Here is a 26294-nt window from a genome sequence, read left to right on the forward strand (position 1 = left end):
CTGCCTACCTGCCTTCCAACTATCCTTTATCATTTTCGTCAATGTTTTATACTTCTTAGGGTACAGATCTTTTACTCCTTGGTTAAATTTATTCCTAAAGTATGTTATTATTTTGGATGCTATAAAAAATGGGATGTCATAAATGTTTTCTTAATTTTCTTTCAGCTAGATCATCGTGGTGCAAAGAAAAACAGCTAGTACTTGCATGTTAATTTTGTATCCTGACACTTGACTGAATTTATTAGCTCTGAAAAGTTGGGTTTTTTTGTTTGTTTGTTTTGATGTTTGTTGCTTTTTGTTTTTTGTTTTGTGCAGCCTATAGTGTTTTCTACATAAAAGACCATGTCATCTGCAAACAGAAATTATTTTAATTCTTCTTTTCCAATTCTTACTGGCCAGAAGACCAGGAAAGGAAGAACCAGGAAGCATGAGAGAATCCTTTGGTTTTTTAAATTTTTACTCTCCTGACCCTGCCCGTTAGGCATAACTATTGCAGTGTTGTTAATTTCTAGTATTTATTTTTTACTTTTTCTTAGAATTCTATTTCTGGTTACATTATCCATATGCTTTTGCGGTTATCCACTTTTTCCATTTGAGCCATTAACATCTTAATCAGTTATTTTATTATTTTTTAAATATTTATTTTTAAAGATTTATTTATTTATTTATTCATGGGAGACACAGAGGGAGAGGCAGAGACACAGGCAGAGGGAGAAGCAGGCTCCATGCAGGGAGCCCAATGCAGGACTCAATACTGGGACCCTGGGACCACACCCTGAGCCAAAGGCACATGCTCAACTGCTGAGCCACCCAAGGTCCCTATTTATTTATTTTTAGACAGAGAGCACGTGAATAAGGGGTGGGGGTAGGAGGAGGGGTGAGAGGGATGGGCAGAGAGAGAGACTTCTCAAGCAGACTCCCCACTAACTGCAGAGCCCAAGGTGGGGCCAGATCACAGGACCCTGAGATCATGACCTGAGCTGAAATCAAGAGTTGGACACTTAACCAACTGAACAACCTGGGTGCCTCAATCATAGTCATTTTAAATTCCTAGTCTGACCATTCTAATCCCTCTGCCATAATTTAAGTCTCATTCTGATGCTTGTTCTGTCTTTTCAAACTATATTTTTATCTTTCAGTGTGCCTTGTAATCTTTTCTTGAAAGCCAGATGTGATGTTCTAGGTAAAAGGAATTGAGGCAAATAAGCCTTTAGTGTATGGTTTTATGTTTATCTGGCTAGAGGTTAAACCGTGTTGACTGTTAACTATAAACTATAGGTGTCAGAGGCTAAAATTTCCATCAGTGTTTTTGGATCCTATATCTTTGGGGTTCCTTAGTGACTTCTTCATCAATAATGTCTCATATGTGCAGTTCTTTCAGTTGTAATCCCTTGTTAGTATTTAGCAGCCCAGTGATGCCACAGTAATGTGGGGGCAGGGAGGGGAATCATTCTGCAGGCCTATGATTTAGTCTCAAATTTTTAGTGAGCCTGTGTCCTCAGGTATTCTTTCTTTCTTAGATGAGACAGGAAGGCCAGATGGGGCTGAAGTTGAGTATTACTCTTCCCCCAGGTCTTTTAGGCTCTGGTAAAATTCCAGTCCATTAGGTTCTGATTAGTTTCCCTTAAGGGCAGACCTTGTTAAAAATTTTTGTTTGTTTAAATTAGAAAAAAGAAAAAAAAACCCAAATGTTCCAGGCATATTTCAAAATGGCTACTTTTCCTTTTTTTCCTGCTTGAAATCACAAGGGGATTTTTCTCTCATCTTCACTGTGAGAAGCTGATAGAGCTCCTAAAGGTAAAACTCACAGAAGTGTGGGGCCCCTGAAGTCCTTAACATTCAAGTTTGTCCACAATGAGCCTCCAGCAATTTGTCAATAGCAGTTTCGGTGTTCCTTCACTGTACTGGCTCCCACAGAGCTTTCTGCTCCTGGACTTCTATTCCAGTAAGTTGTGATCTCCCTCTGCCTACCAGTCTCTAATTTGGGGGGCAGCAGTTTGCCCTGCAACTTCTATGCTCTGGCAAATCCAGAAAAAGTTGTTGGTTTTCAATTTGTTCAGCTTTTTTTTGTTGTATGAATAGCAATGATGACCTCCAAGCTTCTTTTTTTTTTAAAGATTTTCTTTATTTATTCATGACAGAGACACACACAGAGAGAGGCACAGACACAGGCAGAGGGAGAAGCAGGCTCCACGCAGGGAGCCTGACGTGGGATTCGATCCTGGGTCTCCAGGGTCACACCCTGGGCCAAAGGCAGGCGCCAAAACGCTGAGCCACCCGGGCTGCCCGACATCCAAGCTTCTTAAATGCCAGATGGGAAGCCAGAAGTTAAGACAGTCACTCTTAATAGATCCAGTCATAGTCAACCTTAATACTCAGTTACTTAAATGTCTCCATCTATGGGCAATTCTTCATCACTCTTGATTCTGCTATGAACAGGACTGTGATATATATTTAGGCTGTGATATATATTTAGGCTTGGGAGCAAATCTGATCATCTAATTATAACTTCACTTTTATCGATGATACTGGCTTAATGGTTTACCCTTTTAAATTTGGTAATTAAATGTTTTACTTGGAAACAATATCTGGGGGAGGGGGCAAGATGAGGGCAGAGTAGGGTCTCCAAGTCACCTGTCCCCATCAAATTACCTAGATAACTTTCAAATCATCCTGAAAACCTATGAATTCGGTCTGAGATTTAAAGAGAGAACAGCCTGGAATGCTACAGTGGGAAGAGTTCGCACTTCTATCAAGGTAGGAAGCCGGGGAAAAAATAAAGAAATAAAAAAGCATCCAAGGGGGAGGGGCCCCGGGAGGAGCCAGGCTAAGGCCCGGGGCAAGTGCCCCCAGGACAAGAAAGCCCAGTCCTGGAGAAGCAGGAGCTTCATCAATCTTCCCCGATGGAAAGGAGCTCACAGGGAGCTCAGGCAGGCTCCCAGGAGGGGCAGGGATGCCCTCAGGCTCCCAGGGGCACTAACAGAGGACCTGTGCGCCAGGGGAGAGCCGGCCACACACCGGCCCAGCTCCCTAAAGGGCTGAAGCGTGGGCATGGTTTGGCCCAGGAGTAGCTCCGCATTGGCTCAGGCAGCAGCTCCCACGGAGGGGGCTGTGCGGTCCCAGAGCCCAGGGCACTGGGGGACACACCCCAAGATCCGGCATTCCCCCCAGGACAGGCAGAGGCCGGGAGGACATAGGGCAGCAAGGACGCTCCTGCTGCCAGGCGGCCCCGAGCTGTGCAGATCGGTGGCCTCGCTCCGGGAGCATCCAGGCCCCTGCGGACTGGGAGTTGTGGTAGTTACTACGGGAGCTGACTCCAGGGCTGGAGAGCTGGCCGCCGCCACTGTTGGTGTTCCTCCTGTGGTCTCAGGATAAACAACTCCCACTGAGCCTCACAGTGGCCTCACAGGATAAACAGTATAAACAACTCCCACTGAGCCGTGCACCAGGCAGGGGGCTGAGCAGCTCCCCCCAAGTGCCCACACCTGAGAATCAGCACAGCAGGCCCCTCCCCCAGAAGACCAGCTAGAAGGACAGGGGAAAAACAAGTTATTGACCAAGCAGCACTGGAAAATTCCAGGGGAAGTCGAGGGATTTACAACATATAGAATCAGAGGATACTCCCCCTTGTTTTTTTTTTCTTTTGTTTGCTTCCCCCCTTTTTTCCTCTTTTTTTTTTTCTTCTTCTTCTTTTTTTCTTTTCTCTCTTCTCTCTTTTTCTCCTTTTTCCAGTACAACTTGTTTTTGGCCACTCTGCACTGAGCAAAATGACTAGAAGGAAAAACTCACCTCAAAAGAAAGAATCAGAAACAGTCCTCTCTCCCAGAGTTACAAAATTTGGATTACAATTCAATGTCAGAAAGCCAATTCAGAAGCACTATTATAAAGCTACTGGTGGCTCTAGAAAAAAAGCATAAAGGATTCAAGAGACTTCATGACTGCAGAATTTAGATCTAATCAGGCAGAAATTAAAAATCAATTAAATGAGATGCAATCCAAACTAGAGGTCCTAACAATGAGGGTTAATGAGGTAGAAGAACAAGTGAGTGACATAGAAGACAAGTTGATGGCAAGGAGGGAAACTGAGGAAAAAAGAGAAGAACAATGAAAAGATCATGAGGATAGGTTAAGGGAAATAAATGACAGCCTCAGAAGGAAAAATCTACGTTTAATTGGGGTTCCCGAGGGCGCCAAAAGGGACAAAGGTCCAGAATATGTAATTGAACAAATCATAGCTGAGAACTTTCCCAACCTGGGAAGGGAAAAAGGCATTCAGATCCAGGAGATAGAGAGATCCCCCCCTAAAATCAATAAAAACCGCTCAACACCTTGACATTTAATAGTGAAACTTGCAAATTCCAAAGATAAAGAGAAGATCCTTAAAGCAGCAAGTGATAAGGAATCTCTAACTTTTATGGGGAGAAATATTAGATTAATAGCAGACCTCTCCACAGAGACCTGGCAGGCCAGAAAGGGCTGGCAGGATATATTCAGGGCCCTAAATGAGAAAGAACCTACAGCCAAGAATACTTTATGCAGCAAGGCTCTCATTCAGAATAGAAGGAGAGATAGAGAGCTTCCAAGATAGGCAGAAACTGAAAGAATATCTGACCACCAAGCCAGCTCTGCAAGAAATACTAAGGGGGACTCTGTAATAGAAAGAGGAAGTCCAAGGGAACAATCCACAAAAACAGGGACTGAATAGGTATCATGATGACAATAAATTCATATCTTTCAAGAGTAACTCTGAACGTGAATGCACTTAATGACCCCATCAAAAGGTGCAGGGCTTCAGACTGGATAAAAAAGCAGAACCCATATATTTGCTGTCTACAAGAGACTCATTTTAGACATAAGGACACCTACAGCCTGAAAATAAAAGGTTGAAGGACCATTTACCATTCAAATGGTCCTCAAAAGAAAGCAGGGGTAGCCATCCTTATATCAGATAAATTAAAGTTTATCCCAAAGACTGTAGTAAGAGATGAAGAGGGACACTATTTTATACTTAAAGGATCTATCCAACAAGAGGACCTAACAATCATCAATATTTATGCCCGAATGTGGGAGCTGCCAAGTATATCAATAAATTAATAACCAAAGTTAAGACATACTTAGATTATAATACACTTATACTTAGTGACTTGAATGTAGTGCTTTCTACAATTGACAGATCTTCTAAGCACAACATCTCCAAAGAAACAAGAGCTTTAAATGATACACTGGACCAGATGGATTTCACTGATATTTACAGAACTTTACATCCAAATGCAACTGAATACACATTCTTCTCAAGTGCACATGGAACTTTCTCCAGAATAGACCACATACTGGGTCACAAATCAGGTCTTAACTGATACTAAAAGATTGGGATCATCCCCTGCATATTTTCAGACCATAATGCTTTGAAATTAGAACTAAATCACAAGAAGTTTGGAAGAATTTCAAACATGTGGAGGTTAAGGACCATCCTGCTAAAAGATGAAAGGGTCAACCAAGAAATTATAGAAGAATTAAAAAGATTCATGGAAACTAATGAGAATGAAGATACAGCTGTTCAAAATCTTTGGGATACAGCCAAAGCAGTCCTGAGGGGGAAATACATCACAATACAAGCGTCCATCCAAAAACTGGAAAGAACTCAAATACAAAAACTAACCTTGCACCTAAAGGAGCTAGAGAAAAAACAGCAAATAGATCCTACACCCAGCAGAACAAGAGAGTTAATAAAGATTTGAGCAGAACTCAACGAAATAGAGACCAGAAGAACTGTGGAACAGATTAACAAAACCAGGAGTTGGTTCTTTGAAAGAATTAATAAGATAGACAAACCATTAGCCAGCCTTATTAAAAAGAAGAGAGAGAAGACTCTAATTAATAAAATCATGAATGAGAAATGAAAGTTCACCACCAAAACCAAGGAAATACATACAATCTTGAAAACTTATTACAAACAGCTATACGCCAATCAATTAGGCAATCTAGAAGAAATGGACACATTGCTGGAAAACCACAAACTACCAAAACTGGAACAGGAAGAAATAGAAAACATGAACAGGCTGATAACTAGGGAGGAAATTGAAGCAGTCATTAAAAGCCTCCCAAGACACAAAAGTCCAGGGCCAGATGGCTTCCCAGGGGAATTCTATCAAACTTTTAAAAAAGAAATCATACCTATTCTACTAAAGATGTTCCGAAAGATAGAAAGAGATGGAGTACTTCCAAACTCATTCTATGAGGCCAGCATCACCTTAATTCTAAAACCACACAAAGACCCCACCAAGAAGGAGAATTATACACCAACATCCCTGATGAACATGGATGCAAAAACTCTCAACAAGATACTAGCCAATAGGATCCAACAATACATTAAGAAGATTATTCACCATGACCAAGTGGGATTTATCCCTGGGATGCAAGGCTGGTTCAACACTCATAAAGCAATTGATGTGATTGATCATATCAGCAAGAGAAAAACCAAGAACCCTATGATCCTCTCAATAGATGCAAAGAAAACATTTGACAAAATACAGCATCCATTCCTGATCAAAACTCTTCAGAGTGTAGGGATAGAGGGAACATTCCCCAGCATCTTAAAAGCCATCTACGAAAAGCCCACAGCAAATATCATTCTCAATGGGGAAGCACTGGGAGCCTTTCCCCTAAGATCAGGAACACGACAGGGATGTCCACTCTCACCACTGCTATTCAACATAGTATTGGAAGTCCTAGCCTCAGCAATCAGACAACAACAACAAAATAAATAAATAAAAGGAATTCAAATTGGCAAAGAAGAAGTCAAACTCTCCCTCTTCACAGATGACATGATACTGTACATAGAAAACCCAAAAGACTCCACCCCAAGATTGCTAGAACTCATACAGCAATTTGGCAGTGTGGCAGCATACAAAATCAATGCCCAGAAATCAGTGGCATTTCTATACACTAACAATGAGACTGAAGAAAGAGAAATTAAGGAGTCAATCCTATTTATAATTCCACCCAAAAGCATAAGATACCTAGGAATAAACCTAACCAAAGATGTAAAGGATCTATACCCTCAAAACTACAGAACACTTCTGAAAGAAATTGAGGAAGACACAAAGAGATGGAAAAATATTCCATGCTCATGGATTGGAAGAATTGATATTGTGAAAATGTCAATGTTACCCAGGGCAATTTACACATTTAATGCAATCCGTATCAAAATACCATGGACTTTCTTCAGAGAGTTGGAACAAATCATCTTAAGATTTGTGTGGAATCAGAAAAGACCCTGAGTAGCCAGGGGAATATTATCAAAGAAAACCGTAGGTGGGGGCATCACAATACTAGATTTCAGGTTGTATTACAAAGCTGTGGTCATCAAGACAGTGTGGTACTGGCACAAAAACAGACACAGAGATCAATGGAACATAATAGGGAATCCAGAAGTGGACCCTCAACTTTATGGTCAACTAATATTCGATAAAGGAGGAAAGACTATCCACTGGGAAAAAGACAGTCTCTTACATAAATGATGTTGGGAAAATTGGACATCCACAAGCAGATGAATGAAACTGGACCACTCTCTTTCACCATACACAAAGATAAACTCAAAATAGATGAAAGATCTAAATGTGAGATAAGATTCCATCAAAATCCTAGAGGAAAACACAGACAACACCCTTTTTGAACTTGGCCACAGTAACTTCTTGCAAGATACATCCAAGAAGGCAAGAGAAACAAAGGCAAAAATGAATTATTGGGACTTCATCAAGATAAGAAGCTTCTGCACAGCAAAAGAAACAGTCAACAAAACTAAAAGACAACCTATAGAATGGGAGAAAATATTTGCAAATGACGTATCAGATAAAGGGCTAGTATCTAAGATCTATAAAGAACTTATTAAACTCAACAGCAAAGAAACAAACAATCCAATCATGAAATGGGCAAAAGACATGAAGAGAAATCTCACAGAGGAAGACACAGACATGGCCAACATGCACATGAGAAAATGCTCCGCATCACTTGCCATCAGGGAAATACAAATCAAAACCACAATGAGATACCACCTCACACCAGTGAGAATGGGGAAAATTAACAAGGCAGGAAACCACAAATGTTGGAGAGGATGTGGAGAAAGGGGAACACTCTTGCACTGTTGGTGGGAATGTGAACTGGTACAACCACTCTGGAAAACTGTGTGGAGATTCCTCAAAGATTTAAAAATAGATCTGCCCTACGACCCAGCAATTGCACTGTTGGGGATTTACCCCAAAGATACAGATGCAATGAAATGCTGGGACACCTGCACCCCGATGTTTCTAGCAGCAATGTCCACAACAGCCAAACTGTAGAAGGAGCCTCGGTGTCCATCGAAAGATGAATGGATAAAGAAGATGTGGTCTACGTATACAATGGAATATTACTCAGCCATTAGAAATGACTAATACCCACCATTTGCTTCGACGTGGATGGAACTGGAGGGTATTATGTTGAGTGAAGTAAGTCAATCGGAGAAGGACAAACATTATATGGTCTCATTCATTTGGGGAATATAAAAAAATAGTGAAAGGGAATAAAGGGGAAAGGAGAGAAATGAGTGGGAGATATCAGAAAGAGACAGAACATGAGAGACTCCTAACTCTGGGAAATGAACAAGGGGTGGTGGAAAGGGAGGTGGGCAGGGGGTGAGGGTGACTGGGTGATGGGCACTGAGGGGGGCACTTGATGGGCTGAGCACTGGGTGTTATGCTGTATGTTGGCAAATTGAACTCCAATTAAAAAAAAGACTGACAAAAAAAAAAAAAGACAGAAAAAGGAAACAATATCTGAGCATGATCATTAGTTATGTGATATGCATTTCTTGCTCTATTGTATTTTCCGAGCTGCTCAAAGACTGCACCTAACAGTTCCTCCCTCTGTAGGGAAGTATTCTCCTACTAGGTAATACAGATAATTTTGCCTTTTTTTTAGATGGCATCAGCATCCATGATAGCTCTGCTTGCTGGAAGTTCCTCCTGCCTTGGAAGCCTCAAAATGACTTCGGGCTTCTTAAGCTTACTGGGTAATTTGAGAGGTATTACTCAATCAATGAAACTCAACACACAGATCTACTCTCACCGAATTTGGCATCCTTTTTTTTCCCCTATCTTAATGTTACCATGTATATTATAGGACCGATTTATATCCTCAGTCTTTTAAACATTCAAAGTTTCCTTCTGGAAGAGTATGAGTGATGAGGAAGTTATTCTTATAGAAAGCTTACAGAATTTATCAGGACTGGTTTCTGAGCATTGGCTGAAGTTGTGGATAGTCTATCACTAAGGAAGAGGATAATTAGATCTCAGCTTTGAATACTACTCATTAATAACTTCCCAGGAGTTCTTTTTATTTTTGTTACACAGGATAGGATATTCACACTTCCTTCTCTTAAGTACAATCCAGATTCAGTGCACTGAAATTGCTCTTTATTGTTTTAATCTCCAGTGCCTACCACATGATATGGGCTCAATATTTGTTAAATGTAGGTGGCTTTGTCTGATAAGAAATCATTAGCATAATAAACAAGCTCTAAAGATTTAGAAAAACAGTGCTCATTATACAATGTCATATATATAACATATATATATATACACATATTCAAAAATATATACACAGATATTTATATATTTATAAAGAGCAATTCTAAATTTTTTTTAAATTTTTATTTATTTATGATAGTCACAGAGAGAGAGAGAAAGAGGCAGAGACACAGGCAGAGGGAGAAGCAGGCTCCATGCACCGGGAGCCCGAATGTGGGATTCGATCCCGGGTCTCCAGGATCGCGCCTTGGGCCAAAGGCAGGCGCCAAACCGCTGCGCCACCCAGGGATCCCCAAAGAGCAATTCTAAAACACTTAACAGTACCCAATGAGAAAGAAAGTCAAAGTCAACATAGAGTTCTGCTGTGAAAAGAGCCATGTTTTCTCTCAAGTTCTCAGATCATCACTTATTAAAATTACAGCTTGTTCATGATTTTTGTTAAGGTGTCAAGGAATCAGAAAGTTTAATGAGATCTGATCATTCATTCATTACCTGCACCCAGAGTAGAGTAGGTGGTCCAAGCATAATGGAGAAAGGAAATGAACTTGTGGAAAGCACTGCACTAGAAAGCACTAGATGCTTTAAAAATGGCATTGAGAAAACTTTCTAATTCCCAGCATGGGTAAAGTAGCAATTCTGAAAAGCTCATTCTTATGTCATCCAGAACCAATTCTGAATGTTTTTATGGGGATAAATACTAGGGTGCAGATGTAAGTCATATCTCCTGATTTTTGTTATAGAATATTCAGGCATCATCAGCATAAAACTATTCCAGATTTGACCCAAGCACTCAAGTGAATGAGCTTGCATTTCTCTTTTTCCTTTTCCTCTCAAAAATAAATTACCAAAATAAGAGAAAAATGTTAGAAAAATCAGAGGCAAGGGGTACCTGGGTGGCTCAGTTGGTTGGGCATCTGACTCTTGTTTTCGGCCCAGGTCATGATTTCAGGATCTTGGGATTGAGCCTCACATCAGGCTCCACACTGACCTTGGAGTCTGCTTGGGCTTCTCTCTCCCACTCCTTCGGCCCCTCCCTCCACTCATCTCTAAAATAAAGAAATAAATATTTCTTATGAAAGGAAAAAAAGAAAAATTAGAGATGAAGTACATGAAAACCATTTAGATGGTAACTAGATCAGATATGATGTAGTAGTTACTATTCTAAGTAATACTGGAACTTAATTGTATATATGGTTGCAGCCTCCTTCCTAGTCATATGCCATTCCTTATTTATTGATGATGATATTAATTTCTCTATCTGGAAAAACTCATTGAAAAGTTTAAACTGAAATGTATTCTTTAAATGTGTACCTTATGTTTCCATCTATATGATGTGAAGGACAAAGGATTAAGTCTAGATTATTCTAAACCAATTTTAATAACCAGTAATTTGTATTAGCACAATTATTCTTTGCAAATAGATACCACAAATGTTATTTTTAACAGACTTAAAATTAAGTTTCTATGTTAGAAAACATTTTTCCTCAGGAATTCTGTTTAGTTTATTATTGTGCATAGTCTATCAGTGAGCCAAGGCTGCCATTATAAAATACCATAGACTGAGAGGTTTAAACAACATAAATATATTTTCTCACAGTTTTACAGGCTAGAAGTCTGAGATAAAAGTGTCAGCAGTTTTAGTTTCTTTGGAAGCCTCTCACTGGTTTATAGATAAGGTTTATATATACCACCATATCTCTGTGTCCTCACATATTCACCCCTTGGTCTGGGTGTTTTTGTGTCCTAATCTTCCTTTTTTTGTTTGTTTGTTTGTTTTTTTTTTATTTTATTTTATTTTTTTAATTTATTTTTATTGGTGTTCAATTTACTAACATACAGAATAACCCCCAGTGCCCGTCACTCATTCACTCCCACCCCCCGTCCTCCTCCCCTTCCACCACCCCTAGTTCGTTTCCCAGAGTTAGCAGTCTTTACGTTCTGTCTCCCTTTCTGATATTTCCCACACATTTCTTCTCCCTTCCCTTATATTGCCTTTCACTATTATTTATATTCCCCAAATGAATGAGAACATATAATGTTTGTCCTTCTCCGATTGACTTACTTCACTCAGCATAATACCCTCCAGTTCCATCCACGTTGAAGCAAATGGTGGGTATTTGTCATTTCTAATAGCTGAGGAATATTCCATTGTATACATAAACCACATCCTCTTTATCCATTCATCTTTCGATGGACACCGAGGATCCTTCTACAGTTTGGCTATTGTGGACATTGCTGCTAGAAACATCGGGGTGCAGGTGTCCCGGCGTTTCATTGCATCTGAATCTTTGGGGTAAATCCCCAACAGTGCAATTGCTGGGTCGTAGGGCAGGTCTATTTTTAACTCTTTGAGGAACCTCCACACAGTTTTCCAGAGTGGCTGCACCAGTTCACATTCCTACCAACAGTGTAAGAGGGTTCCCTTTTCTCCGCATCCTCTCCAACATTTGTGGTTTCCTGCCTTGTTAATTTTCCCCATTCTCACTGGTGTGAGGTGGTATCTCATGGTGGTTTTGATTTGTATTTCCCTGATGGCAAGTGATGCAGAGCATTTTCTCATGTGCATGTTGGCCATGTCTGTGTCTTCCTCTGTGAGATTTCTCTTCATGTCTTTTGCCCATTTCATGATTGGATTGTTTGTTTCTTTGGTGTTGAGTTTAGTAACTTCTTTATAGATCTTGGAAACTAGCCCTTTATCTGATACGTCATTTGCAAATATCTTCTCCCATTCTGTAGGTTGTCTTTGAGTTTTGTTGACTGTATCCTTTGCTGTGCAAAAGCTTCTTATCTTGATGAAGTCCCAATAGTTCATTTTTGCTTTTGATTCTTTTGCCTTCATGGATGTATCTTGCAAGAAGTTACTGTGGCCGAGTTCAAAAAGGGTGTTGCCTATATTCTTCTCTAGGATTTTGATGGAATCTTGTCTCACATTTAGATCTTTCATCCATTTTGAGTTTATCTTTGTGTATGGTGAAAGAGAGTGGTCTAGTTTCATTCTTCTGCATGTGGATGTCCAATTTTCCCAGCACCATTTATTGAAGAGACTGTCTTTCTTCCAATGGATAGTCTTTCCTCCTTTATCGAATATTAGTTGACCATAAAGTTCAGGGTCCACTTCTGGGTTCTCTATTCTGTTCCATTGATCTATGTGTCTGTTTTTGTGCCAGTACCACACTGTCTTGATAATCACAGCTTTGTAGTACAACCTGAAATCTGGCATTGTGATGCCCCCAGATATGGTTTTCTTTTTTAAAATTCCCCTGGATATTCGGGGTCTTTTCTGATTCCACACAAATCTTAAAATAATTTGTTCGAACTCTCTGAAGAAAGTCCATGGTATTTTGATACGGATTGCATTAAACGTGTAAATTGCCCTGGGTAACATTGACATTTTCACAATATTAATTCTGCCAATCCATGAGCATGGAATATTTTTCCATCTCTTTGTGTCTTCCTCAATTTCTTTCAGAAGCGTTCTGTAGTTTTTAGGGTATAGATCCTTTACATCTTTGGTTAGGTTTATTCCTAGGTATCTTATGCTTTTGGGTGCAATTGTAAATGGGATTGACTCCTTAATTTCTCTTTCTTCAGTCTCATTGTTAGTGTATAGAAATGCCACTGATTTCTGGGCATTGATTTTGTATCCTGCCACACTACCAAATTGCTGTATGAGTTCTAGCAATCTTGGGGTGGAGACTTTTGGGTTTTCTATGTAGAGTATCATGTCATCTGTGAAGAGGGAGAGTTTGACTTCTTCTTTGCCAATTTGAACGCCTTTAATGTCTTTTTGTTGTCTGATTGCTGAGGCTAGGACTTCCAGTACTATGTTGAATAGCAGTGGTGAGAGTGGACATCCCTGTCGTGTTCCTGATCTTAGGGGAAAGGCTCCCAGTGCTTCCCCATTGAGAATGATATTTGCCGTGGGCTTTTCGTAGATGGCTTTTAAGATGCTGGGGAATGTTCCCTCTATTCCTACACTCTGAAGAGTTTTGATCAGGAATGGATGCTGTATTTTGTCAAATGTTTTCTTTGCATCTATTGAGAGGATCATAGGGTTCTTGGTTTTTCTCTTGCTGATATGATCAATCACATTGATTATTTTACGGGTGTTGAACCAGCCTTGCATCCCGGGGATAAATCCTACTTGGTCATGGTGGATAATTTTCTTAATGTATTGTTGGATCCTATTGGCCAGTATCTTGTTGAGAATTTTTGCATCCATGTTCATCAGGGATATTGGTCTGTAATTCTCCTTTTTGGTGGGGTCTTTGTCTGGTTTTGAAATTAAGGTGATGCTGGCCTCATAGAACGGATTTGGAAGTACTCCATCTCTTTCTATCTTTCCAAACAGCTTTAGGAGAATAAGTATGGTTTCTTCTTTAAACGTTTGATAGAATTCCCCTGGGAAGCCATCTGGCCCTGGACTCTTGTGTCTTGGGAGGTTTTTGATGACTGCTTCAATTTCCTCCTTGGTTATTGGCCTGTTAAGGCTTTCTATTTCTTCCTGTTCCAGTTTTGGTAGTATGTGGCTTTCCAGGAATGCGTCCATTTCGTCTAGATTGCCTAATTTATTGGCATATAGCTGTTCATAATATGTTTTTAAAATCGTTTGTATTTCCTTGGTGTTGGTAGTGATCTCTCCTTTCTCATTCATGATTTTATTAATTTGAGTCTTCTCTCTCTTCTTTTTAATAAGGCTGGCTAACGGTTTATCTATCTTATTAATTCTTTCAAAGAACCAACTCCTGGTTCTGTTGATCTGTTCCACAGTTCTTCTGGTCTCGATTTCGTTGAGTTCTGCTCGAATCTTTATTAACTCCCTTCTTCTCCTGGGTGTAAGATCTATTTGCTGTTTTTTCTCTAGCTCCTTTATGTGTAAGGTTAGCTTTTGTATTTGAGATCTTTCCAGTTTTTGAATGGATGCTTGTATTGCAATGTATTTCCCCCTTAGGACTGCTTTTGCTGCATCCCAAAGATTTTGAGCGGTTGTATCTTCATTCTCATTAGTTTCCATGAATCTTTTTAATTCTTCCTTAATTTCCTGATTGACCCTTTCATCTTTTAGCAGGATGGTCCTTAACCTCCACGTGTTTGAGGTCCTTCCAAACTTCTTGTTGTGATTTAGTTCTAATTTCAAGGAATTATGGTCTGAGAATATGCAGGGGATGATCCCAATCTTTTGGTATCGATTCAGACCCGATTTGTGACCCAATATGTGGTGTATTCTGGAGAAAGTTCCATGTGCACTTGAGAAGAATGTGTATTCAGTTGAGTTTGGATGTAAAGTTCTGTAGATATCTGTGAAATCTATCTGGTCCAGTGTATCATTTAAAGCTCTCGTTTCTTTGGAGATGTTATGCTTAGAAGACCTATTGAGTATAGAAAGAGCTAGATTAAAAAAAAAAAAAAAAAAAGAAAGAGCTAGATTGAAGTCACCAAGTATAAGTGTATTATTATCTAAGTATTTCTTCACTTTGGTTAATAATTGATTTATATATTTGGCAGCTCCCACATTCGGGGCATATATACTGAGGATTGTTAAGTCCTCTTGTTGAATAGATCCTTTAAGTATGATATAGTGTCCCTCTTCATCTCTCACTACAGTCTTTGGGGTAAATTTTAGTTTATCTGATATAAGGATGGCTACCGCTGCTTTCTTTTGAGGACCATTCGAATGGTAAATGGTTCTCCAACCTTTTATTTTCAGGCTGTAGGTGTCCTTCTGTCTAAAATGAGTCTCTTGTAGACAGCAAATAGATGGGTCCTGTTTTTTTATCCAGTCTGAAACCCTGCGCCATTAAGCCCGTTCACATTCAGAGTTACTATTGAGAGATATGAGTTTAGTGTCATCATGATATCTATTCAGTCCTTGTTTTTGTGGATTGTTCCACTGAACTTCTTCTTAAAGGGGAATTTTAAGAGTCCCCCATAAAATTTCTTGCAGAGCTGGTTTGGAGGTCACATATTCTTTCAGTTGCTGCCTGTCTTGGAAGCTCTTTATCTCTCCTTCCATTTTGAATGAGAGCCTTGCTGGATAAAGGATTCTTGGTTGCATGTTCTTCTCATTTAGGACCCTGAATATATCCTGCCAGCCCTTTCTGGCCTGCCAGGTCTCTGTGGAGAGGTCTGCTGTTACCCTAATACTCCTCCCCATAAAAGTCAGGGATTTCTTGCCTCTTGCGGCTTTAAGGATCTTCTCTTTATCTTTGGATTTTGCAAGCTTCACTATTAAATGTCGAGGTGTTGAATGGTTTTTATTGATTTTAGGGGGGGATCTTTCTATTTCCTGGATCTGAATGCCTGTTTCCCTTCCCAGATTAGGAAAGTTTTCAGCTAGAATTTGTTCAAATACATATTCTGGCCCTTCTGGCCCTTTCGGCACCCTCGGGAACACCAATTAAACGTAAGTTTTTCTTCCTCAGGCTGTCGTTTATTTCCCTTAATCTATCCTCATGGTCTTTTAATTGTTTGTCTCTTTTTTCCTCAGTTTCCCTCTTTGCTATCAACTTGTCTTCTATGTCACTCACTCGTTCTTCCACCTCATTAACCCTCGTCATTAGGACTTCTAGTTTGGATTGCATCTCATTCAATTGATTTTTAATTTCTGCCTGATTAGATCTAAATTCTGCAGTCATGAAGTCTCTTGAGTCTTTTATGCTTTTTTCTAGAGCCACCAGTAGCTGTATAATAGTGCTTCTGAATTGGCTTTCTGACATCGAATTGTAATCCAGATTTTGTAACTCTGTGGGAGAGAGGACTGTTTCTGATTCTTTCTTTTGAGGTGAGGTTTTCCTTCTAGTCATTTTGCTCAGTGCAGAGTGGCCAAAAGCAAGTTGTATTGGGAAAAGGAGAAAAAGAGAGGAGAGAAAGAAGGAAAGAAAAGAGAAAGAGGAAAAAAAAGGGAAGAAAAAAACGAAAAAAAAGAAGAAGAAGAGAAAGAAAAAGAAAGAAAGGAAAAAAACAGGGGGTGGGGGAAGGAAACAAATCAAAAAGCAAAACAAAACAAAACAAAACAAAAGAACCACGGGGAAGTATCTTCTGATTCTGTGTACTTTAAGTCCCTTGGCTTCCCCTGACACTTGTCCGTCTAGCTGGTCTTCTGGGGGAGGGGCCTGTTGTGCTGATTTTCAGGTGTTAGCACTTGGGGGAGCTGCTCTGCCCCTGCCTGGTGCAGGGCTCAGTGGGGGTTGTTTACCCCGTGAGGCCCCAGGAGCAACAGCCCCAGTGGCGGGGCAGCTCTGGAAACCTGGATTCAGCTCCGGCAGGAACCACGAAGCTCTCGGTCTGCAGGGCCTGGAGGCTCCGGGGCGGGGCTGCTGATCTGCTCAGCTGGGGCAGGAGCGTCCTCGCTGTCCTGGGCCCTCCCGGCCTCTGCCTGTCCCGGGGGGAGGCAGGATCCTGGGCTGTGTCCCGGCGCCCTGTGCTCCGGAGCCTGCGCTGTTGGAGTCGCGCTCCCGCCCCGCAGCCCCCTCCGCAGAGCCGCCCCCGAGCGCCCCCGAGCTGCTCCCGCCCCGCAGCCCCCTCCGCAGAGCCGCCCCCGAGCCCCCCGAGCTGCTCCGGTCCCCCGTGCGCGCTGCAGCCCTTAGGGAGCTCGGCGCACTCTCCCGGGGCGCAGGTGTCTGTTAGTGTCCCCGGGAGCCCGAGGGCACCCCCGCCCTCCTGGGTCCTGCTCCAACTCCCTGGAGCCCCTTTCCCCCGGGAAGGTCGGTGCAGCTCCTGCTCCTCCGGGACGGGGCTCTCCTGTCCTGGGGACACTCGCCCCGGCCTCAGCCCGGCTCCTCGCGGGGCCCCTCCCCCTTGGAGGCCTTTTGTGTCTTTATTTCTTTTTCCTCGTCTTCCTACCTTGATAGAAGCGCGAACTCTTCTCACTGTAGCATTCCAGGTGTTCTCTCTTTAATTCTCAGGCCGAATTCATAGATTTTCAGGATAATTTGAAGGTTTTCTTGGTAATTTGGTGGAGACAGGTGATTTGGGGACCCTACTCTCCCGCCATCTTGCCCCTCCTCCTCTTAATCTTCCTTTCTTGCAAGGATGTCAGTCATCTTGGATTAGGGCTCACCCAGATGGCCTCATTTTACCTAATTTCCTCTTTAAAGTCCCTATCTCCAAATACATATTCAGAGGTACAGGGAGTACCTGTACTCAGTTATCATATGAAACAAAGGAGCATCTTTGCCCTGTCTAAACCCCATTAATCATAAATTCAGAATTACTAGAGTCTAAACTAAAGACTTTTTAAAGATTAATTTCCAGAAAAATTTCAAAAGCAAAACTATATATAATTTTGCCTTCCTCTTTCACTCTGATGTTATTTAACTGTTTCTTTGTCAAGTAAGTTGTTTTCGCATCCTGGGACTCAGAATTCTTACTACCAAGGCATGAAGAAAATTGCTTAAGATCTTGGCGTAGAAGGTAATATTTAAAAAGAAGACCACTTAAATCTGTCCTAAGTGATCAATTCTTTGTGCGGAGGGGTGTATGCGGGGGGGGGGGGGGGGGGGGCTGTTTGTGTGTTCATCTTCATATATATATACAAGCAGCTTTATTCAGAATAGGAACTTATTGAAGTGCCTGGGTGGCTCAGTTGGTTAAGCATCTGCCTTCAGGTCAAGTCATGATCCTGGGGTCCTGGGATCGGGCCCCCCGAGAGGTCTGTGCTCAGACAAGAGTCTGCTTCTCCCTCTGCCCCTCCTCCCCTTGTGCTATCTCTCTCTCTCTCTCTCTCAAACAAATAAATAAATAAATAAAATCTTCTAGAATAGGAACTTATTGTCCCTTTTATAATTTCATATCAGCCTCCAAATGTCTTTGATAGAAATAGTAACTTTTGAATGAAGAGGAGGAAGTCAACTTACCCTATAGAAAGCTGGTCCAAACAATATTTACAGAGCAATAAAAGAACAGCTAAACTGATAAAGACTGATAATAATAAAAGTTAAATTACTTGTATCATTGTTATGGACAAAATGTTTGTTACCTGTTCCCCCCACCCCACCATATTGGTATACTGAAATCTTAACTCCCAAGATGGTGGCATTAGGAAGTAGGGCTTATGGCAAGAATTAGTGCCCTTATAAAAGGGATCACAGAGAACACTCTTACTCTCTTTTCACCATGTGAGGATAACAGTGAGAGGTTGGCAGTCTACAACCTGAAAGAAGGCCTTCACCAGAACCTGACCATGCTGCCACCTGGATGTCAGGCTTCCAACCTCCAGAACTTGAAAAATAAATTTCTCTTTTTATAAGCCACCCAGTTTGTGGTATTCTGATATAGTAGCCTGAACTGCCTAAGACAATCACTAAGACTTCTACTATAATAAACTGAATAATGAAAAACATTATTTGAGGCCAACTAATGGCTGTTCTTATGGTTCAAGTGTGTGTAGTTTCTCTATGGAAATAGAGACTTGAATGTAGAAAGCACCATTTTCAAAATTGAATATCAGAATTGTCATCTTTATTTTTATCCCTATTAGATTTATTCATGATGAGTTTCGTCAGTTGCCCTTGCTTCTAGCTTAACTTTCTCAGATTTTAAGTATATTGTTCTTCCCATAGTCATTGTAACAAATTACAGTCTCAAAAGTAAAATAATTTTGAAAAAAGCAAGAGGCTTCATGGAGCTCTTATAAGGGATGTAATAGAGAAAATGAAGACTAGATTATGATAAAGGAAATTTTTATTTTTTTAAGTTTATTTATTTTTTTAGCAATCTCTATACCCAATGTGGGGCTTGAACTCACAACTCCAAACTCACAACCCCAAGATCTAGAGTCCCATGCTGTTCCAACTAAGCCAGCCGGGTGCCCCAATAAGGGAAAATTTTAAATCTTTAAGCCTCCAAACAGCTTTTGTTCATTTAGGGTCTCTGCTTTCAAGGAGTGAGGGATTTTGTAAATCAGGATATTTTGGTCTATGAATCTGGTCAGAAAGAATAATTATCCCAGTTCCAAGAGAGAAGCTTGTTTTGAAAGTTTCTTCTTAAGAGAGAGCAAAATCTTCATCCCTTAGATTTGTTGTAAATCCCAGGACCTAGCCATGCATTACGTTTGCAGTAAATATTGTGAGGAAATGTAGTAGAGAGTTTAAATATTAAAATTTAATGCTAAAAATAAATAAATAAATAAATAAATAAATAAATAAATAAATAAATAAAAAATTTAATGCTGACCTATTAAGATATGTTTAATTAACATTTTGTCCTTCACTAAAAGTTTTCCTATTTAAAATTGCTGATATATATACATATACATATATATATTAAGATTTTATTTTATTTATTCATGAGAGACAGAGAGAAGTGAGACAAAGGCAGAGGGAGAGGCAGGCTTTCCACAGGGAGCCTGATGAGAGACTCAATCCCAGGATTCTGGGATCACAACCTGAGCCAAAGGCAGACACTTAACCACTGAGGCACCCAGGTATCCCCGTTGATATATTTCTATTTATGGAAACTTTAGTTCTTTTACTAGAAAATGAATACATATTTCATAAAAAATGTGGAAAATACTAAAAGGACAATAATAAACGCTAATAATTCTACCAACAATTACTGCTAATGTTTTAGAATGTTTTCAGTCTTTTGTTTATCTGTATCTAGAATATAAGTGAATGTATATTGTTCATTTATGTGAGATAAGGATTCTTCACTCGTACTACATAATTTGCATTTGAACTTCCATTAACTCTAGTAGAAATCATAGTGTTCTAATACATGGTAAATCATATTTCTTTTGCTGTTTTTGAGATTTTTCTCTTTGTTTTTCAACAGTTTGTGATATGTCAAGGTGAGGAGTTCTTTATACATTGTCCTCTTTCATCTTAACAAGATCGTTAGTGGTACACCATATTCTGTCCCCTTCTTATAAATAATATGATTTTTAGTATATACTCCATCTATATTTCTCAGCATTTATTACAAATAAGTGTGATTATGTGACTGAGTGTCACCAATAGAATGTGGCCCACTTCTATGCATTGTTCATCCTCTTTCTCCTTTTCACAGAGTGAATACAGATGACTGACCACCCAAGTGGGTGGAAGAATCATAGGATGGGAAGAAGTTCCATTAGCCAGCAGCACCAAATAAATCTGCTATGCAAGTGAAAGCCAAATTAATTTTGTTTTTAAGCTTTAAACATTTTTTGGCCCTCTTTGATCCAACAGTTTTTAAGGTAAACTCTTAAGTGAAAAAAGAATATCTGAGAAAAAGGAAAGGTACGGGACATTTATAAGGGAAGACCATTCAGGGAAAGGAATAATGCACACTGGTATGAAAATAAGTTAAATAAGTTAAATAAGTTTAAAAAAATTGAGTAAAGGACTACAGTGCTCAGGTAATAGTAAAATGTGTGTGTGTGTATGTGTGTGTGTGTGTGTGTATACTGTTGGTGCCTAAGCTACATGTTAGGTGAGTCAGATTGTGGTGGTCCTTTAAGAACGGTGGTGTTTGAAACCCTGGGTCAACAGTTCTTGTGATATACTAAACATCATGAACAGAAGAATGTAAAGTTATAGTAAAGGCCAGGCAACTCTAAGAAAGAAGACAAAAAATATGGTGATTAATGAACAAAGAAGTTTATTCTCCCTAAGGGAAATGTGCAGGGGCAAGAGGTGGCCTCTACTCTACAAATTACCCCAAGAATCCTGGCTAGAAAAGCTGTTCTCCTTCCTCTACACAGGGCTTCTGGGGTCCCTGGGTGGTTGAGCTTCTGCCTTTGGTTCAGGTCGTGATCCCAGGGTTCAGGGATCAAGTCCCTCATTGGGCTACCCATATGGAGCCTGCTTCTCCCTCTGTCTATGTCTCTGCCTCTCTCTCCGTCTCTCATGAACAAATAAATAAAATCTTTTAAAAATAATAAAATAAACAGGACTTCTAAGGTGACCTCAGTTGGTCCCCTTTCCACCTCAAGAACAGAGAAAACATTTTCCTTTTAGCCAATGATATGGATTTAACATGGATCATTTGTTAGCATTCCATTGGTTAACATTTATCACATTGCTGCTACTTGTTGCAGGGTAAGTTAAGAAGCATAATCTCTTGCTAAAAAGCCATTTGCTCAGGAAGAAGAAAAGCACAGATTTTGGAGTGAGCAAAGAGTCTTTGTCACATGTGCTTCTTAAAATATGCTTCTTCAAAATTACAGAGATTGCATCAGGGAATCTTCATTCTTTTTCAGTCTGGAAGTGGATCCGGTAGATGCCAAAGTATAAAAGCACAGATAGAGTTGGTGAAGAGCCAACAGAAACCTTTTTAGAAAGCAAGGACATGGTGAAACATGATTTTTAGGCTAACTATAATGAAATGTGGAGCATAGCATGAAAAGGGGACAGTTTAGTTCCATAATCTGAATTGTGGAGCTGTTATAATTGCACAGGCAAACAATAGAGTGCTTCAGGACCATGACAAAGATATTGCCTTTGGTTAAGGAAGGTGGACAGAGAGCAAGAGCAAAGAAACAGTAGGACTTGGTAAACAAATGTATGTGGTAGGTGAAGACGAAGAAGTGTGTGCTTATGTGGAAGAGAGATAAAATTAGTTTAACTTGGTAATAGAGGAGTAATATTTGGGGGGGAGGACAAGAGGTTTAGGGAGGAATGAGACCCTAAAAGCTGCAACAAACTCCTTCCCCACGCATCTATCCTTGAAACAATATTCCATTGTACGACAGGAGAGCAGAATGACATTTGTGCAAGAAAGTGCTAATCTGGGCAAAACACTTTAGAATATGTACGATTTGGCAGTGAAATCATTTTGGGTGGATGGAGGAAGGGCTCGGTTCTGGTCCCGGATTCAGCGTCTTCTTATTCTGATAAAAACCATGAGCATCTCTTCACCTGGACGAGTAAGACCACATGCTGCCTTGAGAAATGAAGTAACACAGTTCCTTCATGTAGGACAACAGAAGTGTGTTTGGGATTTTGATTTATTAAAAGAATTAGTATGAAAGAGGATAGATATTCTGCAAAGAATTCCTTATAACATAGCACTTTTCTGAGAATATCTAAGTGTTTATTATCCATTTCATTTCAGTACAAATAGATAAAGAGGGTCTGAGAAGCTCTTTCCTGCCTGAAACATGACATCACAGAGGATCCCTTACAGGTTTAGCCACTGTCAAACTGATGTTACAGGGCAGACTTCCTGGGTTCTGTCTCCTACCACCTTCACAGTGAGTGATCTTGTCTCATCTCAGCTTCCTCTCCTCTCAGAGCTTCTCTCCCTGGAGGCTGAAGAGGATGGCCTAAAGCAAAAGGAACACTCCTTGGTTCAGCTTAATGCAGCAAAATGACAGAACCCTATTTAGGCAGACACAATTTCAAGAGACTCAGATTGCAGATATTTCAGGGTATCAACAAATATCTCACAGCCTTTATATCAGGATAGAAATATGTGGCTCATGGACCATATTCTGGTAAGTAATTACCATAAGAGATATAGCCAGATAACAACTATAGAACTATCTCCCTATCTACATAATCAATAAAAACATAAGGATAGAGATGCAAACAAATCACTTTGCAAAACATGAATAAATTCACAAGGAATGGAAGGTAGGAAAACATAGCTCTGTTCTCCGGAGATCCCTCATTCCTCTCCTGATTTGCCAAAATTTCCATGTGGATAACCTCAGCCTTGTTTATTCCCAAATAGTAGTGATTACTTGAGCTTCATGAATAAAGTCACCAAAAGCCATGCAACTCTCATCCATACAACTAAGAGGAAAAGAGAGTTTTCTCATCTGTAAATGGAAAAATGGGAGTTTGTATTTTTGGTGGTCTCACCTAGCTCTAACTTTCTGTGTGTGAATAAGAAAATTTGTGGGCTCAATGGTTTAGTGCCTGCCTTCTGCCCAGGGCATGATCCTGGAGTCCCAGGATCGAGTCCCAAGTCGGGCTCCCTGCATGGAGCCTGATTCTCCTCCCTCTGCCTGTGTCTCTGCCTCTCTCTCTCTCTGTATCTCTCATGAATAAATAAATAAAATCTTAAAAAAAGAAAGAAAGAAAATTTGTGATAATGTTCTCCTAAAATCTGATGTCTAACTATTGAAACTACATATCAGGAAGGTTTTAATCAAAATTATAAGGATTAAACATATCACAAATGTGCCAGTATTTTAGTATCTAAACTAATTACCCACACTTTATCACACATAGAGTTAGCACAAAAAAATTGTGACACTCCAAGGAACTAACATTTGAATTTAAGAATGTGTGCATCTGTGACCAAGAACGAGGCAGGAGAGAGGGATAACCACTGAACCCAAGCTTTAGCCAGCCTCTGTGAGGATAAAGGGGGATGACAGTAATGCCTTGCAAAGGGCAAAGCTGATGTAAAAGAGAGATAGGAGCTACTCAGATTCTGAATTCTCAGAAAGGATAGTTGTACTAACTTCAGCTTTCCTTGGCCACTTACAAGAGGCCGTGGATGATAAAGCTGTGTCTCTTCATCCCTCCACGAGGGCAATACCTCTCATTGCTTCAATAGGGAAAAATCCTAGACAAAGCCACCCATTTGACTCTTTTAAAATTATCACTTGAGCTATTGTTGTTCTACGTTGGGCTCTATGGGCAAGCAAAGGTCTCAAGGACGGTAGTAGAGTGGTGAAGTGAAACACGAATTGGGAAAGTGGAGACATTTATATAAATGACCGAGAGCTACAGTGACTTCACATGAAATTTGGGGCAATTCACTTAACTTCTCCAACTACAATAACAAATTTTATGTTCTCATTTACTTAATGGCAATGTTGGGATAGACGTTGTGGTTGTTTACAATTAATACCACCATACACTTTGGTTATGTTGGGAATGGGACAAATACAAACACATGGTCTAACCACTCTTCTCTTGAGTTGATGAAAAATGTTCTTAAATCCAACCATTTATCCCACCAAAAATTTATTTCCCATCTGTTTTACTGACATCAAAGCAATACAAGAGCCTTTTATATACCAGACATTTCAATTTTGTGTGAGGGAAACTTGGTCAGAGCATCGGCAGAACATGTAATATTCATACCAAGTGTAAGATATGGTAGACACAGAGAACTCAAGAATCTGGTGTGTTCTCTCTCTGTGATGCCATGAAGAGTCATGGAACACACAAAGGATGGGAGAACTGACCCTACCTGGAGAGGTAGGCTGCCTCATGTACACAGTTTGTGGGAGCTATGGTCAACAGATGATCAGAATCATTTTCAATTTTTTTCTAAAGGTCTCATCTCTACAGATGCCAGAATCCTTCTATCTTTATTTCTATTTCAAAATCAAATTTACAACTACTGCTTGGTTATGAATTCCTGAAAAGGAATCTTTCATTTCCTTTCACTGTTAACATAATATGGAAAAATTTCATAGGAGTTAAAAGGGCCCTTTAATAGAAACATCACAGAAATAGACAAAAAGGAGACAAGTTTCCACCCATAGGAGTTAATGGCAGCTCAGAACAAAAACTCAGTTTGGCAAATGTTCTCACTAGAAAGAACGCTCTGAAGAAGGAAGGGGAGATTATTTGCAGACCCTCTCACCAAGACCAGGTTTGTGCATGTCTAAACTACCTAGTTTGTGGGCTTTGGAACCCACCAGAGCTACCAGCTTTTTGTGCAGAAAAAGAGGTTAAAGGCAAAGAATACTTACCTGGCCTTCCCAAACAGTCCCTCTTTATAATGTTGTCCTCTTTATTCTTATACACAGCATTATGCAGGGAGCATCTGTATCTGAGCAAGACTAAGACAAAGTTCCCTGGATCAGGAGCAAGTTCCTGGCAACTGTCTCACAGATCCCCAGATTCTATGGAGTTTTTCATATTCTTAAACCTGGGCATTAGGCTCAGCTCAGTCAGGGACCCACATATTTCCTCACCCTCCACAGGCATACCAGGCACTGACTTCCTGGCCCAGTCCTGACCTCTGTCCATCAAGTATTTCCAACATACATGACAGTATGGTTTCTAAGAACTCTTAGCCCGGGGTCATTGAAAAGCTTTAAAGCTCAGAGATAAGAATTGTTTTCCCAGATCATGTAGTAAGGAACATATTTTCAAGTACCTCACGTTTTAGTGGATCTCTCCCTCCTCTTCTAGGCTGCACATTAAGACTTGCATTTCCTTATGTGTTCATCAGCTTCACTGAAGAAGGGGAAAATAAGAAAAAGATGATGGAAAGAACAGTCATGGTAAAGAGGATATAGAGCCAAAAGGCCACATTCAGATGAAAGCCGGTGCCTGATTCAAACCCACCCATGAAGATGTGAATAAAGATAAAGGAATTCTCTGTCCCAGCTCTGTCACCTCCTGAGTGACAAGATGATGAGGTCACAGTTTCAGAAACAATGGGAATAATGAATGTCTCAGTGGGGATTGGCCAAGCCTTTCAAAAACCAAACACTGAGGAAAATCAGTTATCTTCGCTTCTGCAAAGATAGGGGGCAACACCCCACCCCAAACACTAGCATATCTAAACACAGTGCAGAGGAGGGAAGACTCATACACAATACTGCATTGGAATCATGTCTGTATACAAAGGGAGTGGCCTGTTTCCTCAGACACCTCAGAATTAGGACCAGCTTTATTTAGAGAAAAGGAAATCTAAGTTGGAAAGGGAAGAAATATCAAATGTTCCTGAACAGAAAATCCATATCTTTCCCTAGAAGCTCCAGAATTCCCTGTCTCAGTGTACTAATTCCTGTCAGGAATGTGTATCCTATTGATTGTGGGCCATCTCCCC

The 26294-nt window shown here is 40.3% G+C and overlaps 1 long non-coding RNA gene across 5 annotated transcripts in view; it reads right to left on the bottom strand.

Moving 5' to 3' along the window:
- The window catches only part of LOC144297298 (uncharacterized), a 76612-nt gene extending 50676 nt beyond the window's left edge, over window positions 1-25936 (bottom strand). For 2 of the 5 annotated variants that reach the window (XR_013364352.1, XR_013364350.1), the window contains exons 1-2: window positions 25617-25801; window positions 25207-25296 (exon numbers count right to left, since the gene is read on the bottom strand). This is a non-coding gene — a long non-coding RNA (uncharacterized LOC144297298). The other 3 variants (XR_013364353.1, XR_013364354.1, XR_013364351.1) reach the window with 3 other exon arrangements.
- Between the last annotated feature and the right edge of the window lie 358 nt (window positions 25937-26294).

This window comes from Canis aureus, chromosome 25, assembly GCF_053574225.1.
Source record: "Canis aureus isolate CA01 chromosome 25, VMU_Caureus_v.1.0, whole genome shotgun sequence".
Lineage (NCBI taxonomy): Eukaryota > Metazoa > Chordata > Mammalia > Carnivora > Canidae > Canis > Canis aureus.